The sequence below is a fragment of the Aquarana catesbeiana genome, linkage group LG04 (assembly GCF_042186555.1).
Source record: "Aquarana catesbeiana isolate 2022-GZ linkage group LG04, ASM4218655v1, whole genome shotgun sequence".
NCBI classification, from domain to species: domain Eukaryota; kingdom Metazoa; phylum Chordata; class Amphibia; order Anura; family Ranidae; genus Aquarana; species Aquarana catesbeiana.
The window spans coordinates 439,936,118-439,955,786 of record NC_133327.1 but is presented as its reverse complement, the minus strand read 5'-3'; the positions used below and the strand labels follow the sequence as shown (position 1 = coordinate 439,955,786).

Here is a 19,669-nt window from a genome sequence, read left to right as displayed (position 1 = left end):
GAGCATCCAAAATTTCTTCCCTGGGAGTTTCTGACTCCAGAAGAGTGTGGAGCTGTTTAAGCCATAAATCAAGCGTACGAGCCACGCATGTAGTGGCTAGTGCTGGCTTAACGTTAGCGGAGCAGGCTTCCCACGCTTTCTTTAACTATCCTTCCGCCTTTCTGTCCATTGGCAACTTTAGGGTGCCCGAGTCCTCAAAGGAAAGCTCTGAACCATTTGAAACCTTAGATAGGGAGGCGTCCAGTCTGGGGCACTTTTCCCACAACATTGTATCTTCCTCTTCTTTTCAAATTTTTAGGGAAGAAGACTCCCTTTTCCGGTTTCTTCCATTCCTGAAGTACAGTCTCTTTTAGGGACATATGTACCGGAAAGGTTCTGCTCTGCTTAGGCTGAAGATCTGCATATAAAAGGTCATGTACAGACAACTCCTTGTCCTCTGGCTCCTCCAGCTCCAGGGTGTCATATATAGCCTTTAATACTTCCTCTGTTTCTTCTGCAGGAAAAAGGGATCTTTGAACCTTGCTGGGTCTTCCTCATTACAGTCTCCCTCCTCAAAGCGGAGGTTCACACAAAAATTGAACCTCCGCTTTTCAGAACCCTCCCCCCCGGTGTCACATTTGGCACCTTTCAGGGGGGAGGGGGGTGCAGATACCTAAGACAGGTATTTGCACCCACTTCCGGGCATAGACTCCCGTCTTTCGTCCTGCCGTGCTGTCTACTGGGACTCGCGCATGCGCAGTAGGGAACCGGGAAGTGAAGCTTTCCTGATTCCCATACCGAAGATGGCGGCGGCAGCATCCGAGGACTGAGGGACGGTTCGGCCTCGACATCGCTGGACCCTGTGACAGATAAGTGTCCTTATTTTAAAAGTCAGCAGCTGCAGTATTTGTAGCTGCTGACTTTTAAGAAAAAATTTTTTGCGGGACTCCCTCTTCAAGCTCTGAGGCTGACTCTGAGCTCTCCTCCAGTACTCCGTGCTGGTGGTCTGCCGTGCCTGGGTCAGGACCATTGGCCTAACACTAGTACTGATGCCGGAAGTACAGGGGATAGGTTCAGCAAGAGCCTCCTGCTCTCTGGGTTTAAAGGACTGTAAAGTCTGTTTCTACTTTGATGAGCTTGTCTATACAGTCCTGACATGCACTTTTCTTTCACCCATAAGGCATTTTTCTTGGTGTACATCGGGCACCTTTTTCTGGGTGTCTCTGTTTTGCTATCTCTGAGCTCATGGGCTTTGTCCTGAAATGAATCAAATGACAAATGCCAGCACATTACTTCCACTGAAGACAATACCTGTAACAAAAACACTCTGTGGATAACAAAAATTCTTATCTAAGAACCTTTTTAAAAGTACCCATCACCGGAGCCTATGCTAGTATGTGCGACACCTGTCCACACTAAGCATAACAAAAACAAGCTCTGAAACACAACGCCCCCTGTGCCCCCCCACAGGAGGATAAGAAAAGGGAAGGAGCAGCCTGCCCCCTATTTTTTTACCTAGGGGCCCGAATCAACGGATGGCACCTCCAGACCTGCTTCCATGGATCCTGGTGTCTCTATGCTCCTGGAAGCCTTTGGCGCCATTTTGCTATTCGGGCCTTTATATAACGAGGTGTCGAGAATCCGGGGTGGTGCTGTGGATCCGACGCCGCCCTTCTGCACAGCCCTGTTATCCCCAGCTAGGGCTTCACTTCCCGGTGTCTGGGTGTACTAAAATGGCCGCCGCTGTACTTCCTGCCATGTCACTTCCTGTCACCAGCCCTGGAAGTTACCTCATCACTCTGCGCCACCAGCACGATCCACATGCTGGGGAAAGAGAAGCCCTGCACATGGAGAGCTCTGTAAACAGCAGAAAAAAGGTACCTGGACCATGCGGCGGCCTGCGCCTCCACTAGGAGAACACCCTGCTGTGCCATTTCAGATGGACCCACTGGATCACCTCCTCCACTCCTCACAGGTACCTCACTGAGGCTACAACTCAATCGGGAGAGGGGGTCCCTTACTTTCACCCCAGACTGCTCTGTCAGGTCTCTGGGTGGCCCAAACTGACTCATACCCCAGGAGTACTACCTCTGTTTGCCCTGGGTATGGACATCGGGAGGCCCCTGCCACCTAGCACGAAGGCCGGAAAACTAACAAACATCTGTTTGGAGTTCCTGACTGGCCGGAGGAAACACACATACTGAAGAGCTAATACATGTGTGCTGATTTTATGATGTGGATCCTGTGCTAGGTGGGAGGAGCCTATCTCTCTGTAAGCCGTCCTGGAAAATGACTTGGAAAAGAACAGTATATATCATATAAAACTGCATGCAGGGTACTGGACAAACCACTAGGGACAAAAGGGATGTGAAATAATTTCATACGGTAATGTAATCTGTAAGATGCATGTATTGTATGTATGTATGTATTATGATTTTTACAGTTTTTTTAATTTGCCGCCAGGTTCCGCCCCCATGCGTCGCGACGCTTGCAGGGAACGGTGCCCGGCACAGAGGCTTCAGGCGGAGGACAGAGCCGCGGACACAGTGGGGGAACATCGCAGGATCCTGGGGACAAGGTAAGTATACCACACCAGGATCCTGTAATGCAATCCCGAGCGTGGCTCGGGGTTACCGCTAATGGTACTGAAATTTAACCCCGAGCCACACTCGGGAAAACCGCCAGGGAGGTTAAGCCTGTTAGAGCCTCTGGCCCTAATCAAGTGCTTAAAAAAAAACCCATTGGAATCCATGCGTCCAGAGCCCGTTCATGTAGATTAGGGGCCGGACGCATGGATTAGGAGGGCGGCTCCCCTAATGGACAGGCCGCCACTGATAGTACAATCTCTCTTTATATCAGGGTTTCTCAACCAGTATTCTCTGGAATCCTAGAGTTCCTCCAGAGGTTGCTAGGGGTTCCTTGAGCAATTACTGCATCTCACATAGGTTCTCACTGACACCAGTGATCTTTTTTTTATCTTTCTTTAAGGGGAGATTCTTCCCACTAACCATCACACTAGTCACTAGTGCGTGGGTCTGCAAGCCGTTAATCGTGATCTACCGGTCGACCGCAGGCAGCCGACCGGTAGATCATGAACACGGCTCTGCTTCCCCCTCCCCTCATGCTCACTGCAGTTTTATAAAAAAAAAGATGCCGATTTCAGAGCTTCTCCCAGTGCTCATGTGACTCTTCGGCCCTCTTCTCTCCTGACAGCTCCAATGGGCAGGGCTAAGTCCTGCTGATGTCAACTGGGAGGAGAGAGCCGAGGAGCCATGTGAGCACCAGGCGACGCTCTGAAAGAAGATAAAAATCTGCATCTTTTTTATAAAACACATACTGTGCGGCACGTGTCCTTATTTAACAGAGGGGGATGGCATGATAGTATAATAGCTTTATAGCAGCAGGAATGGCACTGTCACAAGCAGGGGGGGGGGGGGGAGACAGAGGAGAGCTATGGATGATGGAGGCACGTAAACTGACCACAGTGTTAGGGCTCAGCAGCCATGATAACCCGTGGTCAGTTTACAGTTTTTTTAGGGTAACAAACGCTTTAAGCCACTCCCTCTGTTAGGCACAGCTTGACCATGACCATCATTTGCTACTATGTGCTGCACGTACTGCGGTACTTATTTTTTGGCTAGATCCCTGGGTTCCTCTGGTCCTTCATAATGCTCTGTTTTAAAGAAGTCCAGCCTAAGCTCATTTGGCTGGGCTTCTCCTATGGGTCACAGGAGCACAAATTTGTTTTACACTCCTGTGACCTGTTTTTCAGCAGAGAGCGGACGAAAGCCTGTTCTCTGCTGACATCACGGATATCAGTCCAGGCACCGTGTCATTGTGACAATAAAGTCTGGATCCGCCAGGTGCCTGGACTGACACCCGTCTCAGCGAGCTGCTGGCCACAGCTCAGTGCTCCAGCAAGCGTGGGGGAGCAGAGCGGAGAGCTGTTGATTAACAGTCAGCAGCTCTCTGCTCGGGGAGTTGTGAGAACCAAGCAATCAGCGATGTTTGATCGCTTGGTTCTCAGTGTAGAGGCGCCGGGGGACAGATGTAGCATTGGACCAATGCTGCATCCACCTAAGTATAATAGAGGACAAACCCCCAAACCCATACTTCTCTTTTAAGCTCTTTGTCTATTTTCTAAGGTACACCTTGCTAGTACTGGGTTGGACCCCCTTTTGTCTTCAGAACTGCCTTAATTCTTTGTGGCATATATTCAACAAGGTGTTGGAAACATTCCTCCAAGATTTTGGTCCATGTCGACATGATAGCATCATGCAGGTGCTGCAGATTTGTCGGATGCACATCTGTAATGCAAATCTCACGTTCCACTACATCCCAAAAGTGCTCTATTTGATTGAGGTCTGGTAACTGTGGGGGCCATTGGAATATAGTGAACTCATTGTCATGTTCAAGAAACCAGTTTGAGATTATTTAAACTTTGTGACATGGTGCATTATCCTGCTGGAAGTAGCCATCAGATGGGTACACTGTAGTCATTAAGGGATGGACATGGTCAGCAACAATACTCAGGTAGGCTGTGTTGTTTATATGATGCTCAATTGGTACTAAGGGGCCCAAAGTGTGCCAAGTAAATATCCCCCACACCATTACTCCACCACCACCAGCCTAAACCATTGATACAAGGCAGGATGGATCCATACTTTCATGTTGCTTATGCCAAATTCTGACCCTTCCATCTGAATTTCACAACTGAAATTGAGACTCATCCGACCAGGCAACGTTTTCCCAGCCTTCTATTGTCCAATTTTGGTGAGCCTGTGTAAATTGTAGCCTCAGTTTCCTATTCTTGGCTGACAGGAGTGGCACCTGGTGTGGTCTTCTGCTGCTGTAGCCCATCAAGGTTTGATGTGTTGTGCATTCAGAGATGGTATTCTGCCCACCTTGGTTGTAACAAGTGGTTATTTGAGTTACTGTTGCCTCTCTATCATCTCGAGCCAGTCTGCCCATTCTCCTCTGGCATCAACAAGACCTTTTTGTCCACACAACTGTCGCTCACTGGATATTTTCTCTTTGCGGCCATTTTATGTAAACCCTAGAGATGGTTGTGTGTAAAAATCCCAGTAGATCAGCAGTTTTTTAAATACTCAGACCAGCTCATCTGACACCAACAACCATGTCACATTCAAAGTCACTTAAATTCCCTTTTCTTCCCAATTCTGATGCTCTGTTTAAACTTTAATTCGTCTTCACCACATCTAGATGCCTAAATGCATTAGATTGCTGCTTTGTGATTGGCTGATTAGCAATTTGTGCTACCAAGCAATTGAACAGGTGTACCTAATAAAGTGGCCAGTGAGTGTAGATGTATCCCTGAGACTCCAGCTTGTGGCACAGCAATCAAAGCATACTTTATAAGTACAAGGAAACCCAGGTTTTGTTTAACCATGGCTGGTAAACCCCTCCCACTTTTTGCTGTGGCACACGTCACTGTGTCTCTCCTAAATGTCCCTCATTCTCAAGTTCAAAAGTTGGGAGGTATGCATTAAATATGTAATTTGTTTAAACATGTTTCCCCTAGAACTACTATAACCAACACAAAGAGAACATAACCGTTACTCATAGCAACCAATGATATGATTTAGTTGGAAGGAAGCTATGGACAATTGGTGGCCTGAGGTGACTCAGAGTGTAGACAATTAGGAGATTCCTGTGAGCAGTAGACTGTCCCCCTTGTGCCATGGGCAGCTTCTGACATGTAGTACAGGCAGTGTAAGGTGAGTGTTTCCGGCCCGTGAGTGTCAGCAGCCAGGCAGTGTAAGCGAGTGTGTTCCCAGCCCGTGAGTGTCAGCAGCCAGGCAGTGTAAGGCGAGTGTGTTCCCAGCAGCCAGGCAGTGTAAGGTAAGCGTGTTCCCAGGGCAGTGTCAGGCGAGTGTGTTCCCAGGCGGTGTGGGGCGAGTGAGTGAGTGTGTTCCCAGGCGGTGTGGGGCGAGTGTGTGAGTGTGTTCCCAGGCGGTGTGGGGCGAGTGTGTGAGTGTGTTCCCAGGCGGTGTGGGGCGAGTGTGTGAGTGTGTTCCCAGGCGGTGTGGGGCGAGTGTGTGAGTGTGTTCCCAGGCGGTGTGGGGCGAGTGTGTGAGTGTGTTCCCAGGCGGTGTGGGGCGAGTGTGTTCGTTCCCAGGCGGTGTGGGGCGAGTGTGTTCGTTCCCAGTCGGTGTGGGGCGAGTGTGTTCGTTCCCAGTCGGTGTGGGGCGAGTGTGTTCGTTCCCAGTCGGTGTGGGGCGAGTGTGTTCGTTCCCAGTCGGTGTGGGGCGAGTGTGTTCGTTCCCAGTCGGTGTGGGGCGAGTGTGTTCGTTCCCAGTCGGTGTGGGGCGAGTGTGTTCGTTCCCAGTCGGTGTGGGGCGAGTGTGTTCGTTCCCAGTCGGTGTGGGGCGAGTTTGTTCGTTCCCAGTCGGTGTGAGGCGAGTGTGTTCCCAGTCGGTGTGAGGTGAGTGTGTTCCCAGTCGGTGTGGGGTGAGTGTGTTCGTTCCCAGTCGGTGTGGGGTGAGTGTGTTCGTTCCCAGTCGGTGTGAGGTGAGTGAGTGTGTTCCCAGTCGGTGTGAGGTGAGTGTGTTCGTTCCCAGTCGGCGTGAGGTGAGTGTGTTCGTTCCCAGTCGGTGTGAGGTGAGTGAGTTCGTTCCCAGTCGGTGTGAGGTGAGCGTTCCCCTCAGCCCGTCCCTCCCTCGGCGGTCTCCCAGTAACGGTCTCTAATGGGAGGGAAGCAGCGCGTCACACACACTGGAACCCCCCGGCCACCGCAAGCACCGCGCACCATCATCCTCTCGCGGGATCTCGCTTGGCTCTCGTCCGCCATATTTCGCCCTGCCAGTATTTTGGTTTCGTCTCCTGCCTAGAAGTAAAGAGGAGTCATCATCCTCGTCCCATAGAAAGCTCTGCTGCTGCCTGGGAGAGGAGGGACCGTTACGTTTCGGGTCTCGTGACGTCAGAGAAGCTTGGTTCCGCCGGCGGGACGCTGGGGGCGACTGGGCCGTGCGGAGACCGTGAGGCCGGAACCGCTGCAGTGTGGAGGAAAGGGGGGGAGGTGGCGGTGTGATTGCCGGGGCAGCAGAAGCAGCGCTTGTCCCCTCCCCCCCGCTGGACCCAGTCGGCTACTCCAGGCAGGCTGACTGACGGGTGTCGCAGCCACCACGCCGGCCCCTAGTCCAGGCTGGCGGCGGAGGAAAAAAAAAAAGGTAAGAGGGGGAGGGGAAGTGCGGGGCCTGGGAGGAAAAGGGGAGCAACTTGAGGCCGGGCCTACTTGGGGAAGGGTGGGCGTAGAGAGTAGTGTAGGCCCCATGGTCAGGCCTGTCACTAACCCTAGGGGGGGACTACTGGTCACCTGGAGTGGAGGTGTGACTGACCTCCCCACCCACCAGCTCCAGGAATTCACACACTCACCAAGTCTGTGCTACTTCGAAATCACACTGTATTCAGATCTTCCATCTACATCCGGAAACCTTACCTGGATGACATGTCATTTGGTAAAGCACCCTGGATTGTAGATCATTTCCCATTTCCCCCATAAAATATTCTCTTCGGGATTGCTTTTGTACTTCTGTGCTTTTGATTTCCTTCAGCCAATTCTGTACCATGCACTTGCCCAAGCCTTATTGCTCTGTACTGGCTCCCCTTCCAGAGACAGCAATGAACTGTGCCCCGTGTGTGTGTCGGCACACACCGCCTGTACCATCAGGAGCAATTGTGGCAGGGTGTCAACACCGGAGATCAATTGGAGGCAGTTGTCACTTCGTCATAGGAAGTGCTTGAACAAGGCCTTCATGGTGGGATCACTGCATATTCTTTGAGGTGTCATGCACACGGGTGTGTGATTTTATGCGCAATATACGCTGGAATTTTTCTGCCAGCTGACAAAATGCCTCTGAGGTCAGCCACACATGCATCAAATCTTGATTCAAACCATTGATGGGCAGGCTGAATGTACCAAGTGGATCGATGAACTTGGGTTCAACCAGTCTGCTGGATTTGCTTTCCGATTAAGGGCTCTTTCACACGGGGGATCCGTATGTCCGTTTTTCATCCTTCCGTTTTCGGATGAAAAACGGACATACATGTATCCCTATGGAGCGTCGGATGTCAGCGGTGACATGTCCGCTGACATCCGACGCCGCTCCGATCCGAAAAGTGTAACGGAGGAAAAACCTACTTTTCCATCCGTTTTCGGATCGGATCGGGTGACGACGGACACTACGGTCCGTCATCATCCGATCCCCCCCCATAGGGGAGAGCGGCGCTCTGACAGGTCCGTAGCTGCACAGCGTGCAGCGATGGACCTGTCATCTTTCTGCTCAGCGGGGATCGGCGGAGCGATCCCCGCTGAGCCAGCGGGTGTTCACGGGGCGGATCATCACTGATCCGCCCCGTGTGAAAGAGCCCTATCGCAAGTGGCTGCTAGCGATAATCACTGTCCTCCCATTGAGAAGACAATGTCTCGGAAGGGATTCCACTGTCAGCGCTGCCTGTGCTGATGGGGGAATCATGCAAATTTCTTTCCTACAACCCGTGGATGCAGGAAAGAAATTTGCACCGTCCATGGCCTGCCGGTATGACATTGAGAATAAATGCATTCTGCTGGCCATAATATTCATTTATTCTACCCATTTGCATACATTTACACATGTAAATTATGGTCATACGCTCCTCCCAAAACACAGCTTTGGTGTGTTGCCTCTAAGGCATCATTCTCACGAGGCGAATCCGCTGCCTCGGAGTCTGCCTCTGTCCGCCAGCTCAGCTTGAGATCTCTCTGTTGATCTCCGCTGAGCCGGCGGATGACAGGTCCCTCTCTGCTCATTGAGCGGGGAGGGGCCTGTCGAGCGCCGCTGCTTCCTATGGAGAGATCGGACGAAAACGGACAGCATGTCCATTTTCACCAGATCTCATCCGATCTGCCAGGGACGGATGCGAACGTAGGGGCATCCGTCTGCTTTTGGGGGAGTGGACATGTCACTGCTGACATCCGTCACTCCATAGACTAGTATGGAGCACCCGTTCAGGTCCGCCGTCAAAACTGACAGGCAGACCTGAACGGTCTGGCAGTGTGAAAGGGGCCTAAGGCTGGCTATACATTATACAATTTTCTTGTGCAGTTTTCCTTTAGATTTACGCAAATCATATAATATCAGGGAAAACCTAAACACTTTTTCAATTTGTATGCATTTGGGCAGGCCCTTGCACTACGTAGTTGTAGGTAAATTTCAAGGAAATTGAAGAAAATTATATAATGTATGGCCAGCCTAATTAAAGCAGAGCTTCACTCTCTGTCAACATTGATTACTTTTAATCCTTATGCTGCTAGCATTAGTAAATAGATAGGAAAGTATATCATGTTTACATTTGTTAAACCTTTTTTTTTTACATTTCTTCAGTTACTTCCTGGTTTCCAGGCCTAGGCAAATGATTTCATAAATCCCAGGAGTCTTCAGGAGAGGAGGAGGGGTTTCCTCAGCTAAGCACTGCCTCCTGCTTGTGTACCAGAGCTAAGGGCAAATGGATTCCAGGAAGTAAGTGCTACATGAATCATGTGCCCTTACGCAAGATGGCCACAGCCATGCTAGAGGGAGTTTTTCAAAGTGATTTCTCAACAAAATAATGCATGGAGACATGGATGGATAGGGGAGTTTGCTTTGAATATTAAAAATTAATTCTAAAACTTTTTTTGGTTTGGGGTGCTCAGATGCAGCGTAGTTCTGCTTTAAGGCCTGGTTTACATCTATGCAGGTTGCAATTGATGCATTTTGCCAGTGCTTTTTTTTGCACACACATTTTAAATGCATTTTCATGCGTTCTGGGAGTCTTTTTGCATCTGTTATCTTTTGGGAGAAACCAGCAAAAATTTATCAGAAGCGCATCAAAACATTGTTTTTGATGTTTCCAATGAAGTCTTTGAAACCAAGAACACAACTTGCTGCAGGGAAAAAAGTCCCTGGCCCTTTCCAAAAAACGCTCAGATGTGATTGTGACCCATAGGAAACCATGTTAAATGGACTGTAGTGCGTTTCTGTAAAATTGAAAAACGCATAGGTGTGAACCAGGCCTAAGGGCCTTTTCACACTGATCAGAGTTTCTTCCGTTTTTGCCTTATAAAAGCAGATTAAAGATGCATGACCATCAAATCCTACGGAACTCTTCACACCAGTCGGGTTTTTAAAAATCTTGGACGTTGCATGTTTGGTGCACCAAAAGCACACCTCCCCATTGAAATGAATGGAATTTACTAGGCCTGTGTGACTGAACCCTTCTTGAAAAGTGCTAATTTAACCCTTTTGCTGCCAGAGCTGTTTTGGCGTGTTTTTTGTTCGAATTTAAAAAAATAATAATTTCAGCCCTAAAAGATTGCATAAACCCCCCCCAAACCCTTATGACCTGAAAGCAGACAGCCTAGAAAATAAAATAGTGGCGGTTCTAATTTTCTACAGTATATGTTGGTGCAAAGGTCTAGGAAAATTTCAGTAAAAACACTAAAATTAATGTTAGGGTACATAAATGCCATAAATTGACCAATTGTTTGGAAAAATATAAATGATGGGGTTGCGTCAAGTAAACAGATGCCCAACATGTCAAACCTTAAAATTTGCATGCACTCAGTGGAGTCGTTATGGGGGTGCGGACTGCACTCAGGTGACACCTGCCAGAGGGGTAACACCAAGTAGGAAGTGATATCTGCTGTTTAGTGTGTTGCGTATGTGTAAAAACCCCCAGCTGTATGTGCGACATACCAACCTGGCAGTAAAAGGGTTAAAATGCTTTTGGACTGAATTTTAAGCTGAACTCCAAGAAAACTAAAAGTCCTCTTGTAGTGGGATGGCATAGCATCTACATTTCTAAGGTTAACTGCTGGTTTATGCTTTCATTTACATAAACTTCCACGTCTGCAGGTTCCTCAGAGCTGCTGGACCATTCCCTGCAACCTCTTCTCCCCTGCGCTCCGGCCGTTGCCGCTCCTCTGACTACATCAGGACTGGTGCAGGGAATATAGCCCTGGATTGGATATGAGGATCTGTCCACTGCTGGAGTGGAGAGGAGCGATGTTTGCAGAGGCGAGGATCATGTAAGGGCTCTTTCACAGTTGCAATGCCCTCTAAAGAGCAATCAGATCGATTTTCAGAGGGCATTTGACAGCCTAATATAACCCTGTAATGTCACAGTACCACAATGTAATCTTGTGCAATGAGTTTGGCTGCTTGTCAAACTCTGCAGCCCAACTTAAAATGCTGTAAAACATCATGGGCGTGGCATGTGTACTACCCTGTCCACCTGTATTGTTGGGATTTGGGTGGGCAGCCAGGTGTCCGTAAAACACTAGCTCTGCCATCTGTTTTTCCTGCCCCTCAGCTGCCCATGCGAAAGAACCCAGCTCCACTGCCCCCTGAAAGGGATGACTTTTAGTTTTCCCAGAGTTCAGTGTTACCATATTAAAGCTTTGGGTTTGGAGCTGTGTTATTTTGGCATGTGAATGTTATTAAAGCTGAACTCCAAGGATTATCTATTTCACATATGTGAGTTGGGCCAGCTTGTCACAATGTGCGTGTTTGATATCTGATCAACCTTTGTGGAAGCTGTAGATCACTGTAGTAGCCTGTACTAATACAGTCAGAGGTGTGATCTTCTGTGTGCTATACTTGGTAGGGCTGCTGTTCAGAGAGCACCTTGTGTTTTTTTTTTTTATGAATTTAACACCTTCTCTGATTGGGCAAAATGGAGATCAACATGTCACCACCCCTCCTCTTGCCACGGAACCAAGAAGATTGCTCCCATTACTGTAGTAGCTCAGGCTACTACAGTGATTTACAGCTTCTGCAGAGGCTGATCAGGTATTGCATGAATACTTATATGCCAAGCTGGCCCAATGTCGGTATGCAACACATATCATCCCTGGAGTCCAGCTTGATTAATTTAGCCAGTTCTTTGAATAAACCTTTGCTATGTATAACACATCTTGATTGTTTAAAGGGTACGTTTTTACTTTTTGAGAAGACAAACTGTAGACTGCACTAGCGGCTCCAGAGCCTGTAAGCATCATGATGCTTGCAATGTTGAGGGGTCATTGGTCAGCACAGCCATGTGACTATGCTGAGCATTGAGAATATCTTCTTTCTTCCTGGATTCTATTCTGAAAGAAAGGCTCAGAAGAGATTTTTATTGGTCCATGTAATCCCGCTGTTCAATGATTGTTCGCCGTTGTGAGCATTATAATGCTCCATGCACACAGGACGCTCAAAAAAGTAGTTCTGGAGGTCGGATTCCTGTCAGGAAACCGCTGCTTAGAAAAACGCTATTTTATCAGCGTTTTGCATTGGCGTCAATGCGCGTTTAGCCACACTGGCTTTTAGCAGCGTTTCTCTGCCTCTATTCAAAATCAATAGTTCCCTATGGGAGCCCATTGATTTGAATAGGAGTCACACCAGAAGTCAGATTGTGGTGATCCGACTTGCGGTGCGACTTGTGCTGAGGATGAAGGGGAACCCCCACCAAAAATGAAAAAAAATTGGTGTGGGGTTCCCCCTTTGGACGATACCAGACCCTCCGGTCTGGTATGGTTTTTAAGGGGAAACCCCACGCCAAGAAAATGGGGTAGGGTCCCCCCCAAAATCCATACCAAACCCTTATCCGAGCACACAGCCCGGCATGTCAGGAGGGGGGGGGGGGGGGGGGGGCGAACGGGCGGCCCCTGCCTCCTGGACCATACCAGGCTACATGCCCTCAACACCCCAAATCACCTTGTCCCCATGTTGATGAGGACAAGGGCCTCTTCCCGAAAACACTTGCCGGTGGTTGTCGGGGTCTGTGGGTGGCTTATCGGAATCTGGAAGCCCCCTTTAACAAGGGACCCCCAGATCCTGGCCCCCCACCCTATGTGAATGAGTATGGGGTTCATTGTACCCCTACCTATTCACCTAAAAAAAAAAAAAAAAAAAAAAAAAAAAAAAGTGTAGAAATAAACACAGTACACAGGTTTGTAAAGTATTTTATTAAGGCAGCTCCGGCATCTCTTCCGATTTTCTTCTCCTCTCTGCGCTGTCTTCTCCCTCTTCTGCCAGGCACTCTCTCTCCGTTGTCTTCTCGCTCTTTTGCCACTGTCTTCTCCCTCTGTTCTGTTCTTTCTATATTGATTCAACGCAATCTACCCGTGTAATGCTGGGTCTGCCGTGTGCAATGACTTACATTGGCATAGGGCGGAGCCACCCGCTGACGTCATCTGGAGGCCTGACTGCTTGTAATGTCATTGTCCCATCATGCCCCGGGTGGTGACCTCATGAGATGGCGGGGCTCCAGATGACGTCAGCGGGTGGCTCCGCCCCATGCCAATATAATTCATTGTACATGGCAGACCCAGCATTACACTGGAAGATTGCGTTGATTCAACATCGGAAGAAGAACAAAGGGAGAAGACAGCACAGAGAGTAGAAGAAATCGGAAAAGACGCCAGAGCTGCCCTAATAAAGCACACAAGTCGCACTGCAAGTCGGATCATCATGATGCGACTTTTATTCAAATCAATAGTCTCCCATAGGGAACCATTGATTTTGAATAGAGGCAGAGAAACGCCTGACGAGGCTTAACGCTGTGTATACAGCATTAAGCCGCGTTTAACAGCTTTTACCGGCGACTGGCATTTTCAGGACTGCTCTTGAACGCGATTTTAGGGCATTCAGACAACCGCTCATAAACTCCCCTGCTGAAAAAACGTCCATGTGTGCATGGACACATAGGATAACATAGAGGAGAGTTTATGGGCTGTTAAAAAAACAAAACGCTCACACTCCCAAAAATGTCAGTTTTATGAGCTTCAGTGTGCATGGAGCTTAATGCTTTCAGACTCGAGAGCTGCCTGTGCAGTGTACAATTTGTCTTCTCTGAAAGTAAACTTACCCTTTAAATGTTCCAAATGCTTACTTTTGTGTTCTGCTTGCAGTGAGGCTGAAACCTCTGCACAGTATGTGGTATTATATCTTGTAGTTGCCTGTATCCGTGAATCAAACCTGCTCATAGGGTTTTGCCATACTGTGTAAATTTGCGCTGCATATTAGGGCAGACTTGCCTGCCAAAGCAACCCCTCTACTGCTGCAGCAGCCACAGTGTCCTCCTTCCTTGCCACTGGTGTCTTCATCTAGTAGTTTTCCTGGTTTTGGATGACATAGCTTCCTTGCATACACTTGGGAGTTAAAGCTCAACTCTGAAGAAAACAATACATTCACTTAGGGCCCTTTCACACTGGGGCGGGGGCGGCGGTAAAGCGCCACTACTGTAAGCGGCGTTTACCGTCGGTATTCGGCCGCTAGCGGGGGCAGTTTTACCCCCCACTAGCGGCCGAGAAATGGTTAAAAACCACCGCAAAGCACCTCTGCAGAGGCGCTTTGCCGGTGGTATAGCCGCGCTGTCCCATTGATTTCAATGGGCAGGAGCGGTATATACTCCGCTCCTTCACTGCTCCGAAGATGCTGCTAGCAGGAGTTTTTTTCCCGCCCTGCTAGTGCTCCGCTCCAGTGTGAAAGCCCTCGGGGCTTTCACGCTGGAGACAAAGCAGCGGAACTTTCGGGTCGGTTTTTCGGGTCGGTTATTATTAGTGCAATAGCGCCTGCAAATCGCCCCGGTGTGAAAGGGCCCTTACAGTGGCGCTTCCCCTACATCAAAAGGGTTAAATGCTCATACATGGGGAAAACCCCCAAAAAGGATTTTTATTCACCATGTTCTTCACCACCGTGGCAGGCGGCGATCGGCTCTTCTCCCTGACACTCCAGGTTGTGGCTGGTACCTTGGCATTCTCACCTGCAATGCAGGGCTATTAGCCCTGCGTTGTACTTGAAGATGTCAGAGTACGTGCAACCAACAAAACAGCTCAAAGAAAAGGCTGCGGGGACCTGGACTTAGAGTGTGGAGGGAGCCTGCTGGAGCAAAGGGGTTTTTTTTACTGGTACCCTAGGCATAAATAAGTATTTGACCCTTGTAGTGTGTTGGGTGCACTACTAAAAGAAGATTTTTTTTTTTTTTTTGTTTTCCCTGGAGGTCAGCTTTAAGTCATCCTAGAACTTTGCAGATCCTGGGATTGTACACTGAGCTGCAGATACGAGGCTTAGCGTACATTGTCTGGTTGGACGCTTTTTTGCAGAAGAAATATAAGGGTTAATTTTCTAAAACTGAAGAGTGCAAAATCTGATGCAGCTGTGCATGGTAGTCAATCAGGTTCTGACTTCAGCTTGTTCAGTTAAGCTTTTGACCATAAGCCCACGTTCACATTGGGCCAAATCGAAGCCTATGGCCGGCAATGGCATCATCCGAATGGCATCATTTTGATTCTCAAAAGAAGTTTGTGCACTACTTTTGGCAACTTCAGGGGCGATTTCAATAGACATCTGTGCATGAACCCGCACAGATGTCTGTCAAATCACCCCTGAAGTCGGACTGAAATGCCAGTTTGAAATCGTGCGAGTTCAGGTGAACTCGCACGATTTCAAACCCTCTCTCAGTGTGAACCTAAGCTAAAACCTGGTAGCTGATTCTATGCAGAGCTGCACTAAATTTTGCACTGTCCAGTGCGGTTTGTTTTTCTTCAAAATGTTTTATCCCTAAAGCAGAACTTCACTCTCAATCAACATTGACTATTTTTAACCCTTAGGCAGGCCATAGACGTTTCAAATTTTCTTTCCTGCAGCCATGGGTTGCAGGAAAAAAATTAGCATGATCCCCCCCCCAATCAACACAGACAGTGCAGGCAGTGGAATGCCTGCTGCCAAGACATTATATTCTCGTGGGGTATATATAGTATATATAAATTCTGCGTTGCTGGTGTGCCTGCTGTGATTATAGGTCCAGGGGGGTACTGTCCACTGGCACCCACTGATTGGTGAGAAGGACAGGACAGAGCTCTGCATATCAGTGAGGATGTGCCAGTTCTTATTTCCCTGCAAAGCAGGGAATAAAAGCATCTCACAGCACACACGAACACAGTTAGGCACACATTTAACCTTTTGCTCAACCTAGATGTTTAACCCCTTCCCAGCCAGTGTCATTAGTACTGTGATAGTGCATATTTTTAGCACTGATCGCTGTATTGGTGTCACTGGTTTCTACAAATTATTAGATTGTCCGTCACAATATCGCAGTCCCACTATAATTCGCTGATCGCTGCCATTACTGGTATAAAAAAAAAATTACAATTCCAGTATATGTACACCATAGTTTGTAGAAGCTATAACGTTCCTGTAAACCAGTCAATATAGGCTTATTGGGGGTTTTTTTTTTTTTTGGATATGTTTCCTAGCAAAATTAAAAAACCCACTAGTGATCAAGTACCATCAAAATAAAGCTCTATTTGTGGGAATAAAATTATGTAAGTTCATTGGGTTACAGCATTGTATGACCGCGCAATTGTCAGAGTAACGCAGTGCCAAAAAGCAAAAAATGGCCACGAAGGAGGTAAATCTTTCGGAGGGCAAGTGGTTATACAGTGCCTTGAAAAAGTATTCACACCCCTTGACATTTTCCATATTTTGTCATGTTACAACCAAAAATGTAAATGGATTTTAAATGATAGACAAACACAGAGTGGCAAATAATTGTGGAGTGGAAAGAAAATGATAAATGGTATTCCAAATTTTTTACAAATCAATATCTGAAAAGTGTGGTGTGCATTTGTATTCAGCCCCCTTTACTCTGATGCCCCTAACTAAAATCTAGTGGAACCAATTGCCTTCAGAAGTCCTCTAATTAGTAAATATTCCACCTGTGTGTAATTTAATCTAAGTATAAATGCAGCTGTTCTGTGAAGCCCTTAGAGGTTTGTTAGAGAACATTAGTGAAAAAACAGCATCATGAAGGCCAAGGAACATACCAGACAGTTTGGGGATAAAGTTGTGGAGAAGTTTAAAGCAGGATTAGGTTATAAATAAATATCCCAAGCTCTGAACATCTCACAGAGCACTGTTCAATCCATCATCTGACAATGGAAAGAGTATGGCACAACTGCAAACCTACCAAGACATGGCCGTCCACCTATACTGACAGGCCTAGCAAGGAGAGCTTTAATCGGAGAAGCAGCCAAGAGGCCCATACTAATTTTGGACTCCTCCAGAATTACTATGGGCCTCTTGGCTGCAGAGATCCACAGGACAACTATTAGTCGTGCACTCCACAAATCTGGCCTTTATGGAAGAGTGGCAAGAAGAAAGCCATAAGAAGTGCCATTTTATTTGCGAGAAGCCATGTCACAGCAAACATGTGGAAGAAGGTGCTCTAGTGAGATGAGACCAAAATTAAACCTTTTTGGTCTAAAAGCAAAATGCTATGTGGTAGAAAACTGAAGCCTCATACACATGGTATGATTGTTGGCCAACCAAAGTGTCTGACTTTTTTGTCAAAAGGATCTTGCCTTGCATACTAACGGTACACAGTTGTCGTGCCACTAACAAGAACGTAGTGACGTACTATAAGGAATTTCAGCTCTTGACGCCACCCTTTGGGCCTCTTCTGCTAATTTCGTTTTTGAGCATTGATTCCGAGCATGTGTGTTTTGTACTTTCGACTTTTGTGTGACGGATTTGTGTACTGACCATACGAAAATCTGACGTCAAACCGTTTGCCGAAAATTTACTAGCCTGTCATCCAACATTTGTTGGTGGAAAATTGGACAACAATTGTCAAAAGGAGTGTACTAACGGTAAGATTTACAGTTTATCAACAGACAATCCCCTGCCAACAATTGTACCGTGTGTACGAAGCTTTACACTGCACAACACCCTGAACATACCATATCCACAGTGAAACATGGTGTTGGCAGCATCATGTTGTGGGGATGCTTTTCTTCAGCAGGGACAGGGAAGCTGGTCAGAGTTGATGGGAAGATGGATGGAGCCAAATGCGGGACAATCTTAGAAGAAAACCTGTTAGGCCCCTTTCACACGGATGGACCGTCTATCCGTTTTTCTTCCATCCGTCGATGGACGACAATGCATTCCTATGGGCAAACGGATGACCGTTACCATCCGTTACCATCCGTTAACCTCCACTTCCGTTTTTATCCGTTTTTTTTTTTTAACGTACGAGGCTACGTCCAGATCCGTCAAAACAGATATTAACTGACAATGTCCATCAACATCCGATCAGTTAAGATCCATTTTGAAGAAATAATTCAAAGTTCATACTTTGACAAATGAAAAAACAAAGTGAAAAAACCTTTATCTTTTAAAAGGGTTATTCAGAATAATAAAACTAAAACGGTTTTGAACATATCATGTGCTTTTGTGTCTTTTTATGCTATCAAAACACAAGGAAATAACCAAATTAATTAATATATTTAAATTTTTCACATATATATAATATTTATATTGCCATGGATCTTCTCCTGATGGAGATAGAAAGTAGTCTGCAAATTGTTCATGCATGGCAATGTAGGATGGGAGGAGCAATGCTTTCTGTGTAATTTCCTTAAAGGCACAGAAACTGCTGTAAACTGATGAATACGGAAGACGGATGAAAACGGAGATTAACGGAACAGAAGACGGATGAAGCAACGGATAAGAACTGATACGTTTTTAACGTGGCTAAAGTGATGGTGCCCGTGTGAAAGGGGCCTTAGTCTGCAGCTTGAGACTGAGATGGAGGTTCACCTTCCAGCAGGACAAGGACCCTAAACATACAGCCAAAGCTACAATGGAATGGTTTAGATCAAAGCCTGACTTTGACAAGAATGGTCCAGTCAAAGTCCAGACCTAAATCCAATTGAGAATCTGTGGCAAGACTTGAAAATTGCTGTTCACAGATGCTCTCCATGCAATCTGACAGAGCTTGAGCTATTTTGCAAACAATGGGCAAAAATGTCATTCTGTAGATGTGCAAAGCTGGTAGAGACATCCCCAAAAAGACATGTAGCTGTAATTGCAGTGAAAGGTGGTTCTACAAAGTATTGACTCAGCGGGGCTGAATACAAATGTACGCCACACTTTTCACATATTTATTTGTAAAACATTTTAAAAACCATTTATCGTTTTCCTTCCACTTCAGAATTATGTGCCACCTTGTGTGGATCGATCACATAAAATTCCAATGAAATACATTTACGTTTTTAGTTGTAACATGACAAAAAATGTGGAAAATTTTAAAGGGGTATGAATACTTTTTCAAGGCACTGTATTTACTTGTTAAACTTTTTTTTTTTTTTCCCATCTCTTCAGTTGCTTCCTTTTTCCCAGGCCTAGGTAAATGATGTCATACATCCCAGAAGTCTTCAGGAGAGGCAGAGGGGTTTTCTCAGCTAAGAACACCCTCCTGTCTGCATATCTGGGCTTGGGCAGATGGATTCCAGAAAGTAAATGCTGCATGAATCATCTGCCCTTACTCAAGATGGCCACAGGCAGAAATACTAGGGGATGTTTTTTCAAAGTGATTTGCTAGTGAAATAAAGCACGGAGACATGAATGAATGGGTGAATTTGCTATAAATATTAAAATTGAATTAAATGGTGTGTTTGGTTTGTGGTGCTCAGGTGTAGTGTAGTTCCGCTTTAATAGATTTTTGGTTACTTATGTTCCACTGAATACAAATATGTTTACATTAAAGATGATTTGATAAGATGTGGTTTTTACATTCTTGATATTCCACCTTTTGATTCTTGTCTTTGTGATGCATGCAGTAGATATTTCTACTCTGTTGTCATCATAGGGGGCTTGCATATGTAGAA

General features: G+C 46.9%; 1 protein-coding gene across 2 annotated transcripts in view; it reads left to right on the top strand.

Moving 5' to 3' along the window:
- Window positions 1–6,749: 6,749 nt before the first annotated feature.
- TAB2 (TGF-beta activated kinase 1 (MAP3K7) binding protein 2) overlaps window positions 6,750–19,669 on the top strand; it is a 162,012-nt gene continuing 149,092 nt past the window's right edge. For both annotated transcript variants that reach the window (XM_073627441.1, XM_073627440.1), the window contains exon 1: window positions 6,750–7,169. The gene's annotated coding sequence lies outside the window, so the exon portion shown is untranslated. The remainder of the gene's footprint in view (window positions 7,170–19,669) is intronic.